The 24,908-nt window shown below is 42.2% G+C and overlaps 1 long non-coding RNA gene across 3 annotated transcripts in view; it reads left to right on the forward strand.

The window, feature by feature from the left end:
- Nucleotides 1-2,963: 2,963 nt before the first annotated feature.
- The window catches only part of Gm29771, a 63,286-nt gene continuing 41,341 nt past the window's right edge, over nucleotides 2,964-24,908 (forward strand). For 2 of the 3 annotated variants that reach the window (XR_001784028.2, XR_001784027.2), the window contains exons 1-3: nucleotides 2,964-3,287; nucleotides 6,622-8,552; nucleotides 8,633-8,718. This is a non-coding gene — a long non-coding RNA (predicted gene, 29771). Of the gene's footprint in view, nucleotides 3,288-6,621; nucleotides 8,553-8,632; nucleotides 8,719-12,946; nucleotides 13,235-24,908 lie in introns of those variants that run through there. The other variant, XR_001784029.2, reaches the window with a different exon arrangement.

Consider the following 24,908-nt stretch of genomic DNA (forward strand, 5'->3'; position numbering starts at 1 on the left):
GCTTTCCCGATGGCCAGAAGCACACCAGGAGTAGCAATGACACCTTTGCCATGTAAACCACAGGGGAAAGTAATTAAATTTAACAGAAGCTGCCCTTGATTTAAAGCCACAGGGGAAGTAATTAAATTTAATAGAAGCCACTACTTCTAAACAAAGATATATGGTATTTCTATCACCGAATGCTACCCCTGCTACTTGTGCCTATGGAGTCTAGTGGTCTGCCTTGAAAACCAGATCCAGAACAAGGGCAGGGCATGCTTTAGGGAACAGTCTGAGCTAGGTTTCTAGGAATGAGGCTCACTGGTGAAGTGCTGGTCTAGTGTGCGTGAAGCCTTGGGTTTGATCCCTAGTGAGTCCTTGGGTTTGATCCCTAGTGAGTCAAGCCAGCTGTCTCAGAAATTCAAGGCCATCCTTGGCTACGTCATGGGTTAGGAGCCAACCTGGGATACATGAGACTCAGTTTCAAGCGAAACACAAACCGAGCAATGGGTTAAAGCAATCTTTAATCTGGCGCCAGCACTTCCAAGCTACAGTTCAAGAACTGGGGCTGCCCTCCCATGGAAACCTAACCACACCAGTATTCAGCTATAGACCACAGGAGATCTGGTTGTTTGGTTGTTTGTTTGGTTGGTTTTTGTTTTTGTTATTTATTTATTTTTTTCAGAAAAAAAGTGCATCAACCTAGATGCTCATCGTCTGTCTGTCTGTCTGTCTGTCTGAACTTGGAAGAGTGTCTATCACTGAAGCTGCCACGGTTGCCCCCTTCCTGAACTGGTCCAGTGTGTCCTCCCTTTGGAAGAACCAAGTTCTCCTTGTTTAAGTCAGCTGTGTGCCCTTGACATCTTAGCCTTGTGGGCCTGACTACAGAAACTCTCTTCTTTTTCACTCTGGGTAAGCTCAGGTCAAATGAGAGTTGAAGAGAGGTAAGGGGTTTCCAGAGCCATCCCTCTGTGATACATGGTGGAGGTGATACTTGTGAGATACGGTTGGGTTGTTTCTTCATCATGCCTGGCATCCTGTGTGCACCTGCCTGGCATCCCATGTCCTCCTGTTTGACTAAAAGGATGACTCATCTATCTATCTATCTATCTATCTATCTATCTATCTATCTATCTATCTATCTATCTGTCTGTCTGTCTGTTTTTGAGAAGAACTTCTCCAACTGCATATCTTTAGGGCTTTTTCCTAAATCTCATACAAAGAGACCTGGGTGCAGTAGCTCACCCGTGCAGGCCTAGTACTTAGGAGGCTGAGGAGGAAGATACAAGGCCAATCTGGTATGTATATTGAAACACTGACTCTAAGTAAATAAATAAACCATCAAACAAATAAGTTATAGTTTGACACATTAGAACACTGTATAACATCTAACTTCACATAGGACCAAGAGGTCCACCGCAGCTCTGGCTCCTGTGGTTGACCATAGAAAATAATTCCTGACTATTTTTACAGAGTCAGATTGGAAGACATAGCATTGATAGGGGAGGAGAAGTATAGATGTCTCCCTGAATTTAATATCAACAACAACAAGGGGGTGGGAAAGGGTAGGGGTGGGGGTGGCCTGCAGGAGCAGCCTTGGGAATTGTTAAAACTCAGGGCGGGGCAGAGCTTGTCACACAGTTTGGCTTCCTGACATAGAGTGGTGATAGCCACATGCTGGCTACATTACCTGAGTGTGAACCTGCCTCAGCTCTTGCATGTCTCATACTGCTGACCTGTGCCATAGTCTTCTTATGTGCAAAGGAGGTATGACGTCAGCCCCTGGCACACGGAGCTGGAAAAAGGACCAAGTTGGTAAACTGGTTCACAAATATAACTGCCTAGGAGTGTGCCCGGTCACTGGCAAACACTGTCGCAACACGGACTCATTACTTACGATGTAGGTTGGAGTTTGTTCTGAATTGATAACAGTTCCACATTACACCCTATGCCATAAATCTCCCCCACATGATTTTGAGTTTGCATATCCCAACGACATTGGCAGTATTATATATATATTCAGAGAAAAAAGGTATATGGCCACAGGCCCTAATACTAAGATTGGAGCATGGCAGTGTGCCATTCATTTGGTTGGGAAGTTGGCATGTGTGAGGTGGTGGTTGTCTGAGGGGGATGGAACAGAACATGTCAGCAGGCATTATCGCAGTATACGTTAGCACATGGTGTGAGAGCCCCTTCCTAGGCTGAGGAAGGGCTCCTTGGAGGGTGTGTGTTCTGCTGGCTTTCTGGGTTAGTCCAGGATGAGAACTGACATAAGAGAGACTAGTCGCTGCAGATCCATCCAGGACTGAATGCACAGCCACAACCCATTTCTCAGCCGTATAGCCTCCTGCCAAATAGTTGTTGGATAGAAAAACCACCGAAGAAAGTATCTTTCTTTGTCACATAAACTTTTCACAATGGAAAAGGCTTCTGAAATAAATCGAGTGGCTCTGGGGAGTTTACAAATACTAGCATATTAATATACAGCTAAAATAATAATAAAAAAACCACCATGCTGCTAAAGATGCCTGGTATTATCAGCTCACTGCAGGAGTTTATTAGAAACTCCTGCTTTCTTTTATTAAAATTTCAATTGGCTTGGTGAATGGGATCCTATGTTAGTGTCATAAAGTGAGAAGCCAGAAGGAGACGATATTGGCAACTTAGTGCAGATTTCATTTTAAAAACACTTTACATTATAAAGAGAAGGTTTCATATTGTAACTATCACGCATCTTGCTAGTGTCGTTGAAGTAGACTTCGTAATTTTTAAAAATTCATCAAGTTGTCTTTGTCTATGATGATATCTGGCACATTTTATATTTCTGCAGTAAAGTTTTGAATTTATCCCAAGATGTTTTTTAGTTATAATCAGCAAACATGATTTTAAAAGAAGTTTTCATAAGACAGTATGGAAGTCTGATTTGATGGGAACCCTTTCTGGCACTGTGCAGTAACTTCTTAGGTTAGTAAGCAGCTGATTGTTTTCTTTCGTGCTTTGGAAACTTGCTAAACCAACACAGTGTAGGTGGGCGGCTATCTGGTTGGGTGTCTGGGCTCGCAGTGCGATTGTGAGTTCTGTGGAGCACGTTCTGCTGGGAGGGTAAGCTCTTCTCTCCTCTTCCACCATGCCTGCTTCGTTACCGGGAGCAGCCCTGTGTGACATGGTGATAGGCGAGGATCCAAGGTGCCTTTGCTGGGCTCTGTGAGCAGAGAGAGCCTCACCTTCCCCTTGCCACATCTGGAGTCTTCAAGGAAGTGAGAAGTGTTCACGTTGCAGCTGCAGCCCCTTTCATGACATGTTCGGTAAATGTTACACATGGTTGCTTGCTTAGAAAATATTTTCCAGATTGAACCTGTTTATGGTGTTGGCATTGCAGGTAAAGCTCCTTCCTTCCTGATTCGAGCAGAGGGTCTGCAGCGGCTGACTTTAGGGGGGGGTGGAGACTGGATGGGTCATTAACAATTTTCAAACAAATCAAAATGCACTTTGATCCTTAGTCCAAATTTCTTTAAATGCAATGAATAATAATAATAATAATAATAATAGTAATAATAATAATAAATTAGTGAAGAATAGCTGTTTCCCCCTAAAATATGGATACTTTTAATGTCCTCTTTTTATTCTAGATTCAAAGCAATATATTTAATTCATCTTAGTCACGGCATATGTTTTCTGAGAAGAGAAAATAATTTAGCAAATTAGTAGGGGAGGGGTGACTGTATGTGTCATCTCTCTGTCTCTCTGTATATCTGTCTGTCTGTCTGCCTGCATGGTTTTACTTTTACATTTTAAGTCATAGCACACTATCTGAGAGTGTGTATTTATATAATAAAGGTAGTGTTTATTTTACATAGATTTTCTGAGTGAAATATCAGATTTTACATATAAATCATTAGGTGCTCTGAATGTGACAAAGCAAGTAGAGAATATATCAGCAAAGAGATGCATTCAAAACAAAGAGACTTTGTTGTGCTTGAATCTTTCAGTGTTTAAAAATCCTAAATAGGAAATTTAATTTAATGAATAAATTTTATGTTATAATATCAGTTGTTTAGCATTAATTTTGATCACAACTTTTAAATAAGGCGAGAAATAATTACTTTTTGTTGATTCAGTTTTCATTTCGGTTTGTACATAGATGCTCTATTGCTTGTCAAAATGCCCTCGGGTTGCTAACAGGCACTCAGATAACGCAGTAGACTTAACCAGCTGCATCTCCAAAATGTATGTCTTACTGCTTTTAACTGGATTTACTGGCATTCAGATACACAATCCTGAGAATTTTTTTTTATATTAGTTACAATCTTAAATGCTATATCCTTTCTTCATGCTTAAGGACACATGTGCCTCCTACCTCCCAGAAAAGCCTTTTGTATAATGGACTTCACATTCTGACATTTTAAGTACAAAGCAGTAGCTACCTTTGTCCATACCGAATGCCTTGCCGTTGTGAGTGAAATTGCCTTGGCAAACATCAGCACTGTACCTAGAATTTGGAAAGGACCATGTCGTTAATTCTTCTGTGAACCAAGTCATTTCACTCTCCTTCCCTCTTAATAAATACATAATAAAGACATAAGATGCCCTGAGCACCTTGACCGGAGTTGGGAATGACCTACACGAGCCAACCAACGATTTGCCTTGGCTCTGATCTTTAGATACTTATAATGATATTTTAGCAAGTTTGTAAAAGAACGCAGTACTTCAAAAACCCAAATCTACATGTGATTAATTGCAGAGTCAAACGTTTTAATTTCAACCCGAGGGAAAGGCAGGAACAAATGAAAAAATACAAAAAAAAAAAAAAAAAAAAAAAACATAATGAAGGGCAGTAAAATAATCTAAGTGAATCATTTTATTAAAATGGTTGTTTCACTATAAATAAAGAACCATAAAAAGAGCAATTTGTATATTGTCTTACGAAAAGCCTCGCTCTAGGCAGCCAGCCACTAAAATTTTATATGGAAACACACCAATGGGCTCCCCTAAGGAACGTGTAGATATTTGCTGTTCTTTTTAACAAAGATTGAGATGCTTATAAAGAGCTTAGCAAAGACTTCTAAAAATAAAACCCTTCCCGTGGTCCCTTGCCCCCTCCGCACACAGTGTAGGTAAGAGCACCCCCTCCCTCCCTTGCCAGCTGCATTGTTTGACTCCAACTGAAATCACTTGTCAGTGTTGCCAGGCTTCGCATGGTAGTTTGTAACCCGTTCTTTGTGGGCCTCTCTCTTCTAAACGATAGTGATGCTGTACCGCCTCTCACATGTAGGCAACAAACGAGTTTACCGGTTTGATGGTTTAATTGTAACTGGTCAAGCTAAAAATGATATGAGCCGCAAGGTCAGGGAAAATGTACAGGGCACAACCCTGCTGAGGAGCCCGGAGATGCGAATGGTATTTTATTGTTACTAACAGTTGCCTTGAGGCTTCGGATACATCGCCCCCATCCCCGCCCCCACCCCCTACAGATTGTTTTGAACACTATCCCACCAGAGTGGCTCATCCTTTCGTGGCTTCCCCCAGCAAAGCTCTCTTGGCCATTTACCTTGCTCCAGGTAACTTGGGGAAACACAGCAGACTTGTATCATTCCAGGGGTCTGGGGAGTTATTTCGCTGCTAATTGATTCTCAAAGGAAGCTGACTGCTGCTAGGTTAAGAATTCTTCCACTTAGGCGTGCTTATTTCAATGAAATTAAAACGGCTAGAAGAGGAAATATTGAACTGGAAATGGAGTTCTTAAAGGAAGAGTTGTAACAAATACTGTCTTCGTGAGTCAGGGAAAGACGCTGCCACTTTTTGAGATTTAGCAGCACTTTTGTATTTAAATTTTTTTTACCATGGTCTTAACAGGTTGATGCAATTGACATAGATCATAATAAAAATGGAAGCTGGGGGCTTTAAAGTCATGATTTAAAGGGACCCATGCCCTGGAATAAGAATCTTAGAGAGTAATGTAATAACTAACTTGTTCAAAAGTGATTTTTTTTTCCTGCTTCTCCGCCTTTGCCAGGTGGCTGTGTTTGTAGTCAGTGTATAGTAATGCTGTAATAGCACAGAGACTTCCACATAGAAGCATCCTTACTTAAAAAACAGAGCATGGCAGAGACTCGCTGAAGGTGCATTGTTCCTGTGAATGGGTTTATCAGCAGTACAACAACATTACAAGACAAGCTGAGCCATAAGAGGGATTAAGTGGTGCTGTGTCGTGCCGATTAAGTAACAGAGCAAGACTAGAGAGAGTTGCGAGAATAGCTAGGGCTGCCAAGTCTTCAGGAACAATACAGTCGTAAAAGTTTACTCCCCTTGCAGATCCAGGCTTTCCCTCTGGGATCTTCCGGAGCAGTATTCAAACATCAGATCTGCAGTCGCTAAGTCCTGCCTGCATTAAAATGCTCATCAACAACGCAAGCCGGGTTTTCATTCCTCCTATATCAGTAGGCATTTGTGATACTCACATCTGACCTGTGCTGAATCCTGCCTCTGCCTCTGAGTGGCTGGCTAACCTTGAGTGCCTGCTGAACATCTGCAGACTTTTTATCTGCAAAATGCGGGCGCAAGACCTAAACAATTATAAGAGGTTCAGAAGAGAAACTGCGTAACTGTAAAGTGCCAACCATACTTTCTTGCTCCTTTCAGGCACTACAAATACCAGCTGCCATTAAGAGGAACAATCCGATCTTCATCATCATCATCACCACCATCACCATCATCACCAACGTCCTCCTCATCCTGTGTCTGAGAGATAAATATCCTTTTGTTTTAAACGCACCGAGAGATTCCGCTTTTATTTTTTCACAATTACTTATTTCTATGTGCTATGTGACAGAGGATGCCCCAACATTTTATGATGTTATACCCTAGTAAAGAGTACCACAAATGATCACAGATTCAGACTGCATGAAATGTAACAGATTTTATATTTGACAAAATATAAAAGCATTCTCCAAATGAAATTTTCTCACCTTATGGAAGGGTTCTCCCTGTCCAGATTTTATGTGAGAAATTAGTTTCAGGAGATCATTTTATCCATATCACTTTAAATGCTTTTCATATGGACTGTGGGGTGTTATAAATCCTGACTTAATATGAGGCAAAGAGGGGAAAAAGCCCATAGATTGCACACATGGAATCTATTCCACATTGTTTTTGCTAGATTTTCTGAGACCCCAGGAGATCTGATAACAATAGGTTATATGGAGTGCAATTAGAACCACAGTGTGGAATCCAGAAGATCGGGGCAGATGCTGGTATTCCAGGCTGGGGAGCTTTGCTTGCCCTTGCTTGGACATGATGAACTTGGGAGGCCTTGGTGCACTGATCTTGGGTTGCCTTCAATGCTTCGGGAATGCTTTCAGAAAGTGGGAAAAAATATTCATTAGTGAAACTTTAAAATCTCACCTCAAACGGTGTGTTATTTTGCAATACAGGAAAACGTCAGCACCCAAAATTAGAACCCTTGATTTTAAACATTAATGTTTGATTGCATGGGTCTCATTTCTGTGAACTGGAATGGGGATGTGGAGGGGGTGTGCTTCTTTGCAAAGGGGCCTGGTGGGAGCCGACAGTGTAAGGCTAAGGGGGAATGGAGGGCCCATGATGGTTGACAAATAATTCTTGGAGTTGGGAACGTGCACTGGAAAAGAGCCCCTTGCTGGGAGCTGCAGGATGCCCCACCTAGACTGTATGAAGGGCTCTCTCCAGATCTGTGCAGCAGCCAGCAACAGCAGCAAGGGCTTCTCCCTGAAAAGATAGCAGTATCCGCATACATCTATTCACTGCTGGGGGAGGGATTTTGAGAGGAGCCATTTTGTAATAGCTTTGAGGAAACCCCTCCCAGCCTTTGTGAAAAGGAGCGAACCCCAGAGGACATCTTTAGCCAAAGTGACTCTGAGCTGGGGAGGTACATTTTATTTTTATTTATTATCACAACACACACTATAAATTTTAAGACCCATTTGAGTAATTTCCCCTGAGGAGGAAATCTGACCCCATTCCCACAACTGCCGGGCTCTTGAAGTGCTAAGTGTGCCACAGAACATTTGGAAGGCTTTCTTTAACGTTCCAGATCATTCTTCCACTCCGGGGGCTGCAAGCCTAGCTCACTGGGCCTTGCTAATACTGGAGCTTCTTTATTTATGAGTACAGGGGATGTGGGGTTGGGTAGGGTGACAGCTGCAGGTTTGCCCTGTGCCCCTGGAGATTTGTGGTCATTGGAGTTGGAGAGAGAAGATAATGACCACTCAGAGATATCCTATTTGAGCAACTGTTTGTTATACAATAAAAATGTCTTAGTGGCTCTGAGCATGAACTCTCCCAGGGAGGGTGTTGCTGGAAGCAGTTGGAGACTATTTTTTTTTTTAACCAAATGAGGGAACAGGAGTTCAGGGCTCTGTTGTGAGAAGGGGCAGCTTTGCTGCCATCCTTTCTATTGGCTTCATTTGCTTGTCAGACTTCCCCAGAGGGGCTGCTGCTCCTGAGACCACGGCTGGCACTGAGTAGCAGATTCTGGCGTTGGGTAGGGGTCGATGGAACCCAGAAGCATTGGGGAGGGAATGAGCCGGGCACAGGTTTGTGAAACACATTAAAATATGCAGATATACCACTCTTGGTTTTTTTCTTTTACATTATATTTATTTTTATAAGACAGAAGGAAGCATGTTTCATCTGAACTGTGTCAGATGACAAGAGAGATTTCCATTGTGTGTGCCGCAGAGCAGCTCGGAGCTTCGCTGGGTAAGAAGAGCCCCTAACTGGGAGCTGCAGGGTGCCCCACCTAGACTGTCCTCAGGGGACTCTCCAGATCTGTGCAGCAGCAGTCAACAGCAGCTGGACCTCATCCCAGTAACTGCATATGTCTATACACTGCTGGGGGATTTTGAAGTCACAGTTCCTGAATTTGTTACTGATCCCTCCTCTTTGTTTATAACCTGGAATGATTTGTTCTCTTGCTGTCTCTGTGTCTGTCTGTCTGTCTGTCTGTCTGTCTGTGTTCATATGCATTTCAGTGTATATGTGTATGAGTGTATTTCTGAGGCGTCTCCCACCTTGGGTTTTGATACATGATCTCTCACTGTCCTGGAACTGACAGATTGAGTAAAGCTAGCTAGTCAGAGATACTGGGATCCTCCTGTCTCTGCCTCAGGTCCTCATGCTTGCTAGCCCAACACTTTGCTACTTGAACTATCTCCCCAGCCCCTAGATGAATGCTATGCCATTTTCTTCTTTCTGGGAAAAAAAAATCAACATAAAAGCCAGGGTGTGGCAAAGAGAGACTCTAGGAAGTATGATCGGTTGATTATCCTAGCTTTGCAGCTAATCCGCACTTCCACACGGGCAGAGTTTCTTCATGCATGCTTATATACCAGACAAAAGGCAACGCTGTCTACTGTGTTGTCCTGAGAGTTGCAGGAGCCCTTCTTTGGCTGCTGAGACCGGTTGTGAAGGAGTAATGCTCTCCACAGTGCTTGGAGCTGCCATGAGGGGCTGTCCTCCAGCTCATCCATCTCTGAGCATGGGAAGCTCACAATTAGAGGACTTAGCCTCCATAGCTCGTGTCTTAGAAGCCCATTCCTGGCTCTGAGATGCCGCCTACTGAAGAGAGACTGGGTGGCTTCTTCAGTTCCTCCTGATAGCTGTTTATCCCGCCTGGTGTTATCTCCCCGGCATCTGGATGTGCCCAGGTTGAACTTGATATATATTTATTCTCAAGGACCAGAAGCCTCAGCAACCACTGACGTTCAAGGAGGTGAATGACATGGTAGCACTGGGGAAGGCTCATTTTCGGTACCCTGGTAGGTTATTTGATGTGGGGGGATTTTAGGCAGATGATGTGGGAAGGAGAAAGTGAAGTGACAATGGAAGAGCTCCTCATGAAATGCAAAAATGTGCAGTCAACACAGAATTGCCATTTATTAGAAAGTAAACAGAATGCCAGGCTTTCTCCAAGAGCAGCAGGGAAAAGTCCTCCAGCCTTGGGTGTCCATGGCTACAGCCACGTCCTAAAGACTCGGCTCCTGGAGATGGAACTAAACATTCTTAGCAGCAGCATTACTAGGCAGGCTTACTGGCATGACTCCTTTGCATATGAAAAACCGAGAGAACTTCCCTTTTAATCTTTGTTTTTATGGCTGCAAACATGATTACATAGAGGAAAATCAATCCCAACGGAACACAGTGGATAATACAATGTAATTGATTGGCCTTTATCATTTTCTGTTACGATATTAAAATATCAGTGCAATATCAAGTAGCAGCCACTGATACATAAAGGGAGACAGGAGTGATGATGTCTAAGGGTAATCAGGTCAGGGAAGTGTGAAGGTAAGATAAATGAGGTAAATGCAGAAGAAATAGAAAAAGGCTTTGAAAGGAGCAAGAAAGGGAGTCGGTGGCGAGGAGGCTGCGCAATGGCAGGAGCAGAGCTTTGGCATGTCATTAAGCAGGAAGCCACCAGAGACAGTCCATTGCTGCTACGTGATGGCAGTATGTCTCGGTTGGTGTCCCAAGCTGTGGGGGCAGAAGCTAGAGTGGCTTTAACATCTCAGGAAGTGCAATAATCCTTTCAAAACACAATGCCTGCAGCCCAGACTGCTATCCGACTATGAAGCTTAGAGAATGAAATCGGGGAGGAGGTGTTTCCTTAGTGGTATTTCCCAGGCTTGAAAGCTACCAGCATGGCTTTGCAGACAACTTTCCTAGCTACCAGAGACTGCTGTGTCTTTTTCAGACCCCAGAAAGCCATGGTTTGAGTCCCCGTGGCAAGCCACTGAACAAGAATCACTGAGAAAAATTGCATAAATAGAATGCTAAGATACTGTGTTGTGTGATCTTTTCATTTTACTTTTCCAGGTACATTTATTCTCTCATTTAGCATGTATTCATGAATACTAATCAATTCATAAATGTCACTAATTATGCCACTTTATATAAAGTCTTACAAAATCTCTAATTTTAATCCTTATGAATTGTCTTTGACAATGTTTCATGTATGAGAATATACGTGTAAGATTTGTATATGATCAAGGAAAAATATATGTACAGCAATTCAGTAAAGAATACATGGTATGTACATCACTAAACACTTCTAATTTATATTTATTCTGATATTCCATACATGTATTAAGTAGCCGTCACATACAAGCCTGTTGTGGCTAGAAGTCAGGCTTATACATTCACACTTCAAACACAGTAGAAAAAAAAATGTCATGCTTACCAGAACAATCCGGCCCTTTGGATAAGCAGTAATCAGGAAAATCGCTGGAGGTGCTGGAGGCGACCACCGTGCAGGCTGGAGCATTAGCAGACTGGTGAGCTGTGATAGCCTGGAGATGTGTGAGAAGTAGTTGGTTCTCAGCAGAAGGAATCTAGATGCTACTGGATTTACTTCTAACCTTTCAAATCCCAGTGGATTCTACTAATTTGTTCATTTACTTTGTTATTTCATGAACGCCACTTAATATCTAGCATGGTGCTGAGGTTACAGAGATGCTCAGTCAGCCTCCCCGAGAAACAGCATTCAGGAACAAGATTCACACATCTGAGGGCAGGAGAAGAGGGAGGTCTTTCTTCAACCTGGGTTCCCAATAGATTGGATGAAGCTCAGTCACACTGATGAGGGCAAATACTTCTTAGTCTAGTGACCCCAAGGCTAATCTCTCTAGGAAACAACTTCATGAAATAATCAGGAATAACGACCTACCAGTTACTTTATCATTCAATATTTATTGTTCAATCAAATTAGATGAACGATATTAGCCATCACCGGTACACAGGATATGAGGAAGCCTGAGTCAGGTATGGAAATGTATAAAATGTCCTCCTAGATATAACACAGACTCTAGGAATTTCAGAAGGAAAAGAAGTCAGGAGTAAATATGGGTGGAAAAACAGATTTTTGAGAGAGAATGGAGGGGGAAGGCCATTACGGGAGTTAATACTATTGCCAACTTTCCAGGACCTAGAGTCACTTAGGGGACAAACTGCTGGACATGTCTGTAAAATATTTCTTGTTTGGGTTAACTGAGATGGGAAGAGCAACTCAAACAAGCCCCACTCATGGACTGTGATCATGGGCTGAGTACAGTGGAGAGAGCGAGAACCACAGAGCATCTGCCTCTCTGCTTCCTGATTGAGGATGCCATGTGATGGGACGCTTCCTGCTTTCTCTGCTAAGGTGGGCTGTTCCCTCAAACCGGGAGCCCAAACAAACCCATTCTCTACATAGTTCTTTTTCCAGGCATTTTTGTCACAACAATAAGAAAGAAGCTAATGCAGGAATTACAGGCAATGCAAGCTCCATGTTTGCAGTCTTGGGGACACCAAGAAGGCTAATGGAGTGTGGCAGTGAAGGAAACCGTGGTTCATGTGACAGATGCATGGGGCAGAGGGAAGGAAAGCTGATGGGATTAAAGGTTCAATACAGTTCCAGAAGGATCTGCCCTGTCATGTAGAGGGTTTCCTCTACAAAAGACAGGAAGTCCATGGAGTTGGCTAAGCAGAGGGGTAGTCTAACAAGCTTGCTTGGAATGATAGTGCTTTAGTATAGGGTAGACAATAGGTAGGAGTTCAGTGTCCCAACTGAACCATAGCATGCCAGCTGTTGTAAGCAGTGGAGTAATCACAACTAAGCAGTCATGTCTTTGTTTTTTTTAAGTGCTTTGGGCAGCAAACATCAGAAAACTGGCCTAAGCAATACTGAAGCTTACCTAAGAAGTATACTTTGAAGATGAATTGTCTCTCACAGGTTCATTGGTTGTGGGACTGCTCATCAGCCAATGGGATTTAAGAAATTAATTGGATTCCAAGGTTCTGATCTAATCAATCTGTGTTATCATTTGGTAAATTCATTACATGGTGGCATAAACGGAAGATGAGGAAAAGCAGGAGGTAGCACCTAGCTGGACCAAGTAGGTCACTGGGAGAGTGTCCTGAAAGATGTATTTTGTCTGCTTCTTCTCTGCAGTGAGGTGAGCTGCATTTGTTTGGGTACCTGATCTCCTCCATGATGTTTGGCCTGGCCTTAGTCCCAAAGCAGTACAACCAGTTGACCTTGTACGATGGCCTATGAACCCATGGACCACATTTCTTCCTCCACTCAAGTTGTTCTTTCAGACATTTATTACTGAGGTAACTGGGTCTATAAGGGATCCAACTCCATGTCTCAGGCAGTATCTCAGCTGTTCTTCATCTCTGTGCTAAATTAATCTGTAAGCTAGTTCCAAGATCTTTGACCAGTGTCAGTTCTAGTAATTCCATCCAGACATTGAAGATCCAGGGAGGAAGGGGGAGGGGAATTATATCTTTCTCTTTCCTTCTTTGATGTTTCTTTATTAGGAGTAGAGAGTACATTTTTCACTGTCTCTGGCATGCTTCTCTTCTTGGCACTTTAGCTGTATGCTCATCATGTGCTGACACAACTCATTAGGTGTTACAGTGAAATGTAAAGACTAACTACCAGGCCCACTTCTGACCTTGCATCCCTGTTCACAGAAATGATAATTTGTTGGTAGTTCTTCAGTATAATCTGGATTACTTCATGCCATTAAGAACCAATATGGCTTATCCTCATGCACAAAGCATGGTAAAGTGTCTTCTCTTAGCATGTGTTCATGGTCCTTTCCAGTTCTTCATGCCAACAGGAAAATCCTGGTACTTAGAAAGATTCACAAGATGTGACGAGACCCACTCTTTATTCCAGGATGTTTTGCTGTTGTATTCTGTACCCAGACATGTGACTTCTCAGTGTGCTTAGAACTCATTACAGCACTCTCAGAATATACAGATTTAACTCCATGTCTATTCTGAGGATTCAAGTTCACCTTATTAATAGGAGCTTGAAATTTGACTTTTTTTTGTACATAATTTTTTATTACACATTTTCTTCAATTACATTTCCAATGCTATCCCAAAAGTCCCCCATACCCTCCCCCCACACTCCCCTACCCACCATTCCCATTTTTGGGCCCTGGCGTTCCCCTGTACTGGGGCATATAAAGTTTGCCTGACCAATGGGCCTCTCTTTCCAGTGATGGCCAACTAGGTCATCTTTATTTTTTTCCATTTTTATTAGGTATTTAGCTCATTTACATTTCCAATGCTATACCAAAAGTCCCCCATACCCACCCACCCCCACTCCCCTACCCACCCACTCCCCCTTTTTGGCCCTGGTGTTCCCCTGTACTGGGGCATATAAAGGTTGCAAGTCCAATGGGCCTCTTTTTCCAGTGATGGCCGACTAGACCATCTTTTGATACATATGCAGCTAGAGTCAAGAGCTCCGGGGTACTGGTTAGTTCATAATGTTGTTCCACCTATAGGGTTGCAGATCCCTTTAGCTCCTTGGCTACTTTCTCTAGCTCCTCCATTGGGAGCCCTGTGGTCTATCCATTAGCTGACTGTGAGCATCCACTTCTGTGTTTGCTAGGCCCCGGCATAGTCTCACAAGAGACAGCTACATCTGGGTCCTTTCAACAAAATATTGCTAGTGTATGCAATGGTGTCAGCGTTTGGATGCTGATTATGGGGTGGATCCCTGGATATGGCAGTCTCTTCATGATCCATCCTTTCATCTCAGCTCCAAACTTTGTCTCTGTAACTTCTTCCATGGGTGTTTTGTTCCCAATTCTAAGGAGGGGCATAGTGTCCACACTTCAGTCTTCATTCTTCTTGAGTTTCATTTGTTTAGCAAATTGTATCTTATATCTTGGGTATCCTATGTTTGGGGCTAATATCCACTTATCAGTGAGTACATATTGTGTGAGTTCCTTTGTGAATGTGTTACCTCACTCAGGATGATGCCCTCCAGGTCCATCCATTTGGCTAGGAATTTCATAAATTCATTCTTTTTAATAGCTGAGTAGTACTCCATTGTGTAGATGTACCACATTTTCTGTATCCATTCCTCTGTTGAGGGGCATCTGGGTTCTTTCCAGCTTCTGGCTATTATAAATAAGGCTGCTATGAACATAGTGGAGCATGTGTCCTTCTTACTAGTTGGGGCATCTTCTGGATATATGCCCAGGAGAGGTATTGCTGGATCCTCCGGTAGTACTATGTCCAATTTTCTGAGGAACCGCCAGACTGATTTCCAGAGTGGTTGTACAAGCCTGCAATCCCACCAACAATGGAGGAGTGTTCCTCTTTCTCCACATCCACGCCAGCATCTGCTGTCACCTGAATTTTTGATCTTAGCCATTCTGACTGGTGTGAGGTAGAATCTCAGGGTTGTTTTGATTTGCATTTCCCTGATGATTAAGGATGTTGAACATTTTTTCAGGTGCTTCTCTGCCATTGGGTATTCCTCAGGTGAGAATTCTTTGTTCAGTTCTGAGCCCCATTTTTTAATGGGGTTATTTGATTTTCTGAAGTCCACCTTCTTGAGTTCTTTATATATGTTGGATATTAGTCCCCTATCTGATTTAGGATAGGTAAAGATCCTTTCCCAATCTGTTGGTGGTCTTTTTGTCTTACTGACGGTGTCTTTTGCCTTGCAGAAACTTTGGAGTTTCATTAGGTCCCATTTGTCAATTCTCGATCTTACAGTACAAGCCATTGCTGTTCTGTTCAGGAATTTTTCCCCTGTGCCCATATCTTCAAGGCTTTTCCCCACTTTCTCCTCTATAAGTTTCAGTGTCTCTGGTTTTATGTGAAGTTCCTTGATCCACTTAGATTTGACCTTAGTACAAGGAGATAGGTATGGATCGATTCGCATTCTTCTACACGATAACAACCAGTTGTGCCAGCACCAATTGTTGAAAATGCTGTCTTTCTTCCACTGGAGGGTTTTAGCTCCCTTGTCGAAGATCAAGTGACCATAGGTGTGTGGGTTCATTTCTGGGTCTTCAATTCTATTCCATTGGTCTACTTGTCTGTCTCTATACCAGTACCATGCAGTTTTTATCACAATTGCTCTGTAGTAAAGCTTTAGGTCAGGCATGGTGATTCCACCAGAGGTTCTTTTATCCTTGAGAAGACTTTTTGCTATCCTAGGTTTTTTGTTATTCCAGATGAATTTGCAAATTGCTCCTTCTAATTTGTTGAAGAATTGAGTTGGAATTTTGATGGGGATTGCATTGAATCTGTAGATTGCTTTTGGCTAGATAGCCATTTTTACAATGTTGATCCTGCCAATCCATGAGCATGGGAGATCTTTCCATTTTCTGAGATCTTGTTTAATTTCTTTCTTCAGAGATTTGAAGTTTTTATCATACAGATCTTTCACTTTCTTAGTTAGAGTCACGCCAAGATATTTTATATTATTTGTGACTATTGAGAAGGGTGTTGTTTCCCTAATTTCTTTCTCAGCCTGTTTATTCTTTGTATAGAGAAAGGCCATTGACTTGTTTGAGTTTATTTTATATCCAGCTACTTCACCGAAGCTGATTATCAGGTTTAGGAGTTCTCTGGTAGAATTTTTAGGGTCACTTATGTATACTATCATATCATCTGCAAAAAGTGATATTTTGACTTCCTCTTTTCCAATTTGTATCCCCTTGATCTCCTTTTGTTGTCGAATTGCTCTGGCTAATACTTCAAGTACTATGCTGAAAAGGTAGGGAGAAAGTGGGCAGCCTTGTCTAGTCCCTGATTTTAGTGGGATTGCTTCCAGCTTCTCTCCATTTACTTTGATGTTGGCTACTGGTTTGCTGTAGATTGCTTTTATCATGTTTAGGCATGGACCTTGAATTCCTTATCTTTCCAAGACTTTTATCATGAATGGGTGTTGGATCTTGTCAAATGCTTTTTCTGCATCTAACGAGATGATCATGTGGTTTTTGTCTTTGAGTTTGTTTATATAATGGATTACATTGATGGATTTTCGTATATTAAACCATTCCTGCATCCCTGGAATAAAACCTACTTGGTCAGGATGGATGATTGCTTTAATATGTTCTTCGATTCGGTTAGCGAGAATTTTATTGAGGATTTTTGCATCGATATTCATAAGAGAAATTGGTCTGAAGTTTTCTATCTTTGTTGGGTCTTTCTGTGGTTTAGGTATCAGAGTAATAGTGGCTTCATAAAATGAGTTGGGTAGAGTACCTTCTACTTCTATTTTGTGAAATAGTTTGTGCAGAACTGGAATTAGATCTTCTTTGAAGGTCTGATAGAACTCTGCACTAAACCCGTCTGGTCCTGGGCTTTTTTTGGCTGGGAGACTATTAATAACTGCTTCTATTTCTTAGGTGATATGGGACTGTTTAGATGGTCAACTTGATCCTGATTCAACTTTTGTACCTGGTATCTGTCCAGAAATTTGTCCATTTTGTCCAGGTTTTCCAGTTTTTTTGAGTATAGCCTTTTGTAGAAGGATCTGATGGTGTTTTGGATTTCTTCAGGATCTGTTGTTATGTTTCCCTTTTCATTTCTGATTTTGTTAATTAGGATTTTGTCCCTGTGCCCTTTAGTGAGTCTAGCTAAGGGTTTATCTATCTTGTTGATTTTCTCAAAGAATCAACTCCTCGTTTGGTTAATTCTTTGAATAGTTCTTCTTATTTCCACTTGGTTGATTTCACCCCTGAGTTTGATTATTTCCTGCCGTCTACTCCTCTTGGGTGAATTTGCTTCCTTTTTTTGTAGAGCTTTTAGATGTGTTGTCAAGCTGCTAGTATATGCTCTCTCCCGTTTCTTCTTGGAGGCACTCAGAGCTATGAGTTTCCCTCTTAGAAATGCTTTCATTGTGTCCCATAGGTTTGGGTACGTTGTGGCTTCATTTTCATTAAACTCTAAAAAGTCTTTAATTTCTTTCTTTATTCCTCCTTGACCAAGGTATCATTGAGAAGAGTGTTGTTCAGTTTCCACGTGAATGTTGGCTTTCCATTATTTATGTTGTTATTGAAGATCAGTCTTAGGCCATGGTGGTCTGATAGGATACATGAGACAATTTCAATATTTTTGTATCTGTTGAGGCCTGTTTTGTGACCAATTATATGGTCAGTTTTGGAGAAGGACCTGTGAGGTGCTGAGAAGAAGGTATATCCTTTTGTTTTAGGATAAAATGTTCTGTAGATATCTGTCAGGTCCATTTGTTTCATAACTTCTGTTAGTTTCACTGTGTCCCTGTTTAGTTTCTGTTTCCACGATCTGTCCATTGATGAAAGTGGTGTGTTGAAGTCTCCCACTATTATTATGTGAGGTGCAACTTGTGCTTTGAGCTTTACTAAAGTGTCTTTAATGAATGTGGCTGCCCGTGCATTTGGAGCATAGATATTCAGAATTGTGAGTTCCTCTTGGAGGATTTTACCTTTGATGAGTATGAAGTGTCCCTCCTTGTCATTTTTGATAACATTGGGTTGGAAGTCGATTTTATCTGATATTAAAATGGCTACTCCAGCTTGTTTCTTCAGACCATTTGCTTGGAAAATTGTTTTTCAGCCTTTCACTCTGAGGTAGTGTCTGTCTTTTTCCCTGAGATGGGTTTCCTGTAAGCAGCAGAATGTTGGGTCCTGTTTGTGTTGTCAGTCTGTTAGTCTATGTCTTTTTATTGGGGAGTTGAGACCATTGACATTAAGAGATATTAAGGAAAAGTAATTGTTGCTTCCTTTTATTTTTGTTGTTAAAGTTGGCATTCTGTTCTTGTGGCTGTCTTCTTTTAGTTTTGTTGAGGGATTATCTTCTTGTTTTTTCTAGGGCGTGCTTCCCGTCCTTGTATTGGTTTTTTTCTGTTATTATCCTTTGAAGGGCTGGATTCATGGAGATATAATGGGTGAATTTAGTTTTGTCGTGGAATACTTTGGTTTCTCCATCTATGGTAATTGAGAGTTTGGCTGGGTATAGTAGTCTGGGCTGGAATTTGTGTTCTCTTAGTGTCTGTATAACATCTGTCCAGGCTCTTCTGGCTTTCATAGTCTCTGGTGAAAAATCTGGTGTAATTCTGATAGGCTTGCCTTTATATGTTACTTGACCTTTTTCCCTTACTGCTTTTAGTATTCTATCTTTATTTAGTGCATTTGATGTTCTGATTATTATGTGTCGGGAGGAATTTCTTTTCTGGTCCAGTCTATTTGAAGTTCTGTAGGCTTCTTGTATGTTCATGGGCATCTCTTTCTTTAGATTTGGGAAGTTTTCTTCAATAATTTTGTTGAAGATGTTTGCTGGTCCTTTGAGTTGAAAATCTTCATTCTCATCCACTCCTATTATGCGTAGGTTTGGTCTTCTCATTGTGTCCTGGATTTCCTGGATGTTTTGAGTTAGGATCTTTTTGCATTTTCCATTTTCTTTGATTGTTGTGCTGATGTTCTCTATGGAATCTTCTGCACTTGATATTCTCTCTTCCATCTCTTGTATTCTGTTGCTGATGCTGGCATCTATGGTTCCAGATTTCTTTCCTAGGGTTTCTATCTCCAGCGTTGCCTCACTTTGGGTTTTCTTTATTGTGTCTACTTCCCTTTTTAGGTCTAGTATGGTTTTGTTCATTTCTATCACCTGTTTGGATGTGTTTTCCTGTTTTTCTATAAGGACTTCTACCTGTTTGGTTGTGTTTTCCTGTTTTTCTTTAAGGACTTGTAACTCTTTAGCAGTGTTCTCCTGTATTTCTTTAAGTGAGTTATTAAATTCCTTCTTTATGTCCTCTACCATCATCATGAGAAATGCTTTTAAATCCAGGTCTACCTTTTCAGGTGTGTTAGGATGCCCTGGACTGGGCGAAGTGGGAGTGCTGGGTTCTGATGATGGTGAGTGGTCTTGGTTCCTGTTAGTAGGATTCTTACGTTTACCTTTTGCCATCTGGCAATCTCTGGAGTTAGTTGTTATAGTTGTCTTTGTTTAGAGATTGTTCCTCTGTTGATTTTGTTACCCTCTATCAGCAGACGTGGGAGACTAGCTCTCTCCTCTGAGTTTCAGTGGTCAGAGCAGTCTCTGCAGGCAAGCTCTCCTCTTTAAGGGAAGGTGCACAGTTATCTGGTGTTTGGACCTCCTCCTGGCTGAAGATGAAGGCCCAAAACAGTATCTTTCCCAGAAGATGTGTTGCTTTGGCCAGGAAGGTGGCCGGTTGTCTGGAGCCGAAGATGGCGCCACCTCAGAAGCTCTCTGGCTCTCGCCTGACCCAGAAACGGCTGGCCTCTGTTTTCCACACCGTCACCCGTGCAGCCTGCCCTCCGCGGAGTCCTGGAGCCAAGGAGGCTCCTGCCGCCCCGGGGCCTGAGGCACAAACCTCTCCAGCTGGCGGATCCTTGTGCACTCACCAGGAAGGTGGCCAGTTGTCTGGAGCCGAAGATGGCGCCGCCTCCCTAGGTCATCTTTTGATACATATGCAGCTAGAGTCAAGAGCTCTGGGGTACTGGTTAGTTCATAATGTTGTTCCACCAATAGGGTTGCAGATCTCTTTAGCTCCTTGGATACTTTCTCTAGCTCCTTCATTGAGGGCCCTGTGATCCATCCAATAGTTGACTGTGAGCATCCACTTCTGTGTTTGCTAGGCCCCGGCCTAGTCTCACAAGGGACAGCTATATCACCGTCCTTGCAACAAAGGCTTGCTAGTGTATGCAATGGCGTCATCGTTTGGAGGCTAATTATGGGATGGATCCCTGGATATGGCAGGAAATTTGACTTTTTACTCAATGTTGCCAAACTCTGTTTAGTTATCTCCACGGGTGCTACAATTTGGATGTTGCAAGTCCTCAAGAAGTTCCTGTTTTAATGTCTGGGTCCTTGGGGTGGCCCTATTAGAAAGTGGAAGAAACTTGAGATGTGGAGTCTTACGGGAGAACCTCGGCCTATTATGGCAGGCATGCCAGTACTTGGGATTGTGAAATCCTGGCTAAACCTCTTTGCTGAAAAGACTGAAAAGTCTGATGAACTACCCAGCTTGCACTACTGCACATTCCTTGCATTGTTATCATACACTGTCATGAGGAGCCAAAGGAATAGATCTAACTCATCGGGGGCTGGAGCATCTAAAACTGAGAGTTCAAACAAGCCTTGGCTCTTGCGAGTTAGTTATCTCAGTGCTTCATTGTAAGAATGGAAAGGTAGCCGGTGCAGTAGGTATGTGTCCCTTTATTGAAGAGTAGCCTTTGTGGGTCCATCTGAACCTTGCCCTTCCACCAGACCTTGAGCACCCATATGCCTAGTCATACTGTTAAGGAAGGTAGAAAATATATATTATAAAGTTCATTCCACTCATCCCAATAAGCTCAAATACTGCCAAACTTACTACGTTGTCCAGTTGTCCATCGTACAGTCCCAAGTGTTTCTCAGTCCTGAGAGAGCATGCCTCATGCTTTGCAGGAGGAAGCATGGCTGTTTGGAGCTATCCCAAGCTCCAATTGGTCTCTCAGAGAAAGTCAGACTCTGTTTCTAAATTCCTAAAGACTGGACATTCTCTTTTCCCTTATCCTTGCTCATCCAGTTCTGAGTCAACTCTGTCTTTTCACATGCTTGTTCTTGGAAGGAGGATCAGGTTGATTTATTCACACCATCTAGGAAGAAGTGTCAATCCTGATTAAAGTGATACTCTTAGCAGGGTTATTTAAAATGTAAAGGAAACCAGTGTTGATACCAGCAGAATCTATCTGTAACAACATAATTGCTGGCAATAGAGACATACACTATGTTACAGGTTCTACTCGCACTTTGTGCAGACCTTTAGTGTAGCACCCCCAGTTGTCTGTGGAAGGGGCTGTCTTCCCTATGGAGCCCTGTTCCTTGAGAAGACCTTTCCTTATTTATTACTTTGTTCTCAGATCTTAGTAAAATTCCTGTTGCAGAACTGTTTCTTGTGGTTTTGTGTTGTCTTTGATATATTTTTTAAATCTTTTTTTTTTTTTACAACGAGACTGTTACATGGACTTTGGGGGAATAAAAAGAAGAAAATAAAGATGTAGCTTTCACTCTTCTGCCCACTAAATAATCTGTACTTTTTGATCTTTCTCTGGGTTTATATTCTGCAAGTCCCCATTGTTCCATGTACCTGTTTTCATTGCCCCACAATTCCCTTAAAAAGCAAAACTGTAGCTGGAGGGCTGATATGTGGATATTTACATATCTAGTGAAGATGTTCTTCTAGTTGGTGTATACCTGCCTTGGATTTGTACAGGGGACTTAGGTGTGACTCACTTCTAACCTCCAGTGGCTGTCCAAGTGTATCCTACAGAGATCTCTTCCCAGGTAGGGTTTCTCTAAATTTTTGGTGTCATTTCTATACAGAGTTGAAAAGTCTTGTTTCAGTTTGAGCCTGTGCTTCATGTTTGCCTTCTGTTAGCTCCACCCCCTGAGCTGAAGTAAGAAGACAGAATAGACGATCCACATGCTGACTCCCACTGATAGGGCATGATAATAAAGTCAGGTAGCAGTAAAGTTGGGCACACTCAAGACTCTTGTGCCCCAGCTAACAGAGCAGAAATATGTATCACATTCGATCTTTTCTCCTTAAGAGAAATTATCTCTTATGTTGTTTATTCAGCCTTTTATTCTTTCAGAAATTGTTATGGCCAAACAGGTAGAGATGATGTCTGAGAGGAGGTGTCTGCCCCGGCTTGATAGTGGACGTGTAGTTCATTTGGCTTAACAGGTAAACTCCTTTCTGCTCTTCAAGGAACACACATGATTTAGCGGGAATCATCCTTAAGAACTTGGAAGAATATATTTGGAGAATACTCCTCTCATCTCTGTGCTGTGACTTCTGTAATGATGACAAGCTTTGAGTCTGGTTTTGGGGGCTATTTTTCCATTATGCGCAGTGAGACAGCAGAGTCAAGACACTGAGGGGTGAAGAGAGGGAAGGTGGGAGCAAGAAAGAGCATGGATGACAGCGTCTGAGCACCAGATTCAGCAGATGATGACAGTTGCGTTAAGTCTTCTTTTATTTTTTTTTTATAGCTAATTTGAATTGGTTTCTGCAAATCACATCAGGAAGATGGCAGCTAAGCAAACAAGTGTGTTCCCAGGTTGTTTGCCTAAGTACAAATTATTTACACTTTCTATACGATAAAGATGTATATATTTAGTCATTTTAAAATTGCATTTTAAAGCCTGTAATCCGAATCCATCAAACTTGGCACTGTCAAATATTAAATATGAGTAAACCGAAGAAGAACAGTGAGAGACCAGTGTGTGCCTTGTGCTATAGAACGTGCCAGAAACCACATGACCAGAGGAGCGATTGTCGCTGCCAGCCTCGGATGCAAAACAACATCTCATTTGAGATCCCATTGTTTCTCATGGATTCTACTACATTGTGGTTCCATAGTAACTTCAAAAACAATTAAGAAGGATTGGAAAAGAGAAAAACTGGTTTTGAACTGAAATTAAAATTACATTCAGAACAATACCAGGGGGTGGTGAGGCGAGGAAGAAGGAGAGAGGGGCAGGAGTGGGACAGAGCAAGGATTTATGATCAAAAGAAACAGAAAACAATGTGGTTGGGTTCCATACACGGTATGGAGGGTTCCCATTTCCTCTGAGAAAACCTCCTTTGTTGTACCCTATTCTTGGTTCTCAGACACTGATTGCATCACAGTAGAATTGTAGTCGTTCACGGATCCCCAATTGCAGGGTGACTATTTTGAGTATAAAGGGATGTCTTGTTTGTTCTGAAATCCACTCTAATCAAAGTGGGCAGACACTAAAGCCTCCAATTAGTGACATCTTTCTTTGTTTTGTTTTGTTTTTGAGGCAGAGTTTTTCTGTATAGCCCTGGCTGTCCTGGAACTTATTCTGTAGACCAGGCTGGCCTTGAACTCAGAAATCCACCTGCCTCTGCCTTCCAAGTTCTGGGATTAAAGGCATGCACCACCACTGCCTGACCTAACTATATCTTCCTAGCTATATGAAGACTATTTCCATTCCACATGTGATCAAGCAACATGTAAAATAATACTTATTAATCTTAACCCTGTCTAGCTTCAAATGAAAGAGACTCAAATTATGATTTTTATTTCTTAGGCTCTGCACAACTACTGGGGGTCTAACCCTAATCTAAATCTCTAACACTGGTCTGCCTACGACCCCAACTATGCTCCAGAAATACTTGCTTTTAGAAACCCTCTGGGTTATGTCTGCTCCAGCAGTCTGGTGTTCCGAGGAGACATTTCACTCTGGCCTGGGATGCTGGTCCATCATGGCTAATGGAGACCTCCTGCTCTCTCAGTCTTCTCCTCCTCCGTGCTTCTTCTCCCTCTGTCTCCTTTCTCCTTCTCCTGATAGTCCCTCCCTGTGACTCCCAACCTGGTAACTCAAATTCCACCTCCCTCCATTCCTGCCAGTAATTGGCTGTTTTGTTTAACCAGTGGTTTTAAATTGGGGAACAAAATTTACACAACAAAGGCTGGTACATTTGAGCATCCACTTTTCTTGGAGCAATCAGATCTTGGAGTACAGAATTTATCACTTGAATACAAGCAGCACAGTACCAAGCCCCTTCAGCAAGACCCCAAACAACTCATGCAAAGTAGAAAGCTTTCTCTGAGGAAGGCTGGACATAACTCTAGTTCTCTTCCCAACTCATGGCTTCTTGGATTGTGTTCTCAGAAAAGGCATGTTGACCTAGGAGATGGTTCCAGCTGAGGAGATGACAAAGCCATCGATTTAGAGTTGCATACATAGCTCCTGACCAAAAGCACTGCGCGCTACAAAACGAACTCAATTACAATCATCTCTCAATCATCAGCAATAAAAGTGTTGTGAGGAGAGCAGGTTACTAGCCAGTTTTATGTGGCCAAAGCTCATAAATAATATGTGACTAACTCAAAGCTGCCATCCAACTCTCCCCACCCCCACCCCTGCCAGCTATAAAAGGGTCTGTTTATAAGCACAATGTGATGAGTGTCATGTTAGGTCAATTTACTCTTTAAGTTTATGGCAAATAATTATTTAGCAGATGGAATTTTCTGTAGGAGATTCCATTTACTTGGTTTCTAGAAGGTTGATTGTATTGAGAAATAACTTCTGGGATACTATTTGAGAGAGAAACACAGACTTACCTTATT

This window comes from Mus musculus, chromosome 3 (assembly GCF_000001635.26).
Source record: "Mus musculus strain C57BL/6J chromosome 3, GRCm38.p6 C57BL/6J".
NCBI lineage: Eukaryota > Metazoa > Chordata > Mammalia > Rodentia > Muridae > Mus > Mus musculus.